Genomic DNA, 450 nt, shown 5'->3' on the forward strand with positions numbered 1-450 from the left:
TTGGTTCGATCGCACTTGTCTCAGAAAGAAGCAAGACTCACTTAGTTAAATATCAGCATGTATTTTCAGGTACAGTTTACGGACCATTGTTCCGTTGACACATTTCGATAAAGCTGTTCAAAGCCTACCAGCTAACAGCATTAATATCACTACATCAAGTACAGTATTTGATTTAATGGCCCCCGCTATTGGGCGCCTTTCGTTTCCTTTTCTTATTTATGGGACATAGACGATTTTAACTTTTAATAAATCACTTTCTTTTCTTTTTTATTTCCATGCTCTTCTGTAATAATTCACATTACTTACATTCTACAATTCCTATCTTTCTATTCTTCACTTTCTACCGTTCATAAAAAGTGGAACGCTTCATGATTTTGAATGTCATCCTTGCGCCATGCTAATCTTCTCTGTATCGTACAATTTTAGTATATGTACTGCCGAAGCAAGTAC

General features: G+C 35.8%; 1 pseudogene; it reads right to left on the minus strand.

Annotated features, from left to right (window-relative positions):
• Nucleotides 1–350: 350 nt before the first annotated feature.
• On the minus strand, nucleotides 351–450 carry LOC137920109 (U6 spliceosomal RNA; annotated as a pseudogene).

This window comes from Battus philenor, unplaced genomic scaffold (assembly GCF_028537555.1).
Source record: "Battus philenor isolate CCGP_79_NKW_IND1 unplaced genomic scaffold, ilBatPhil1.0.hap1 SCAF_17, whole genome shotgun sequence".
Taxonomy (NCBI): Eukaryota; Metazoa; Arthropoda; class Insecta; order Lepidoptera; family Papilionidae; genus Battus; species Battus philenor.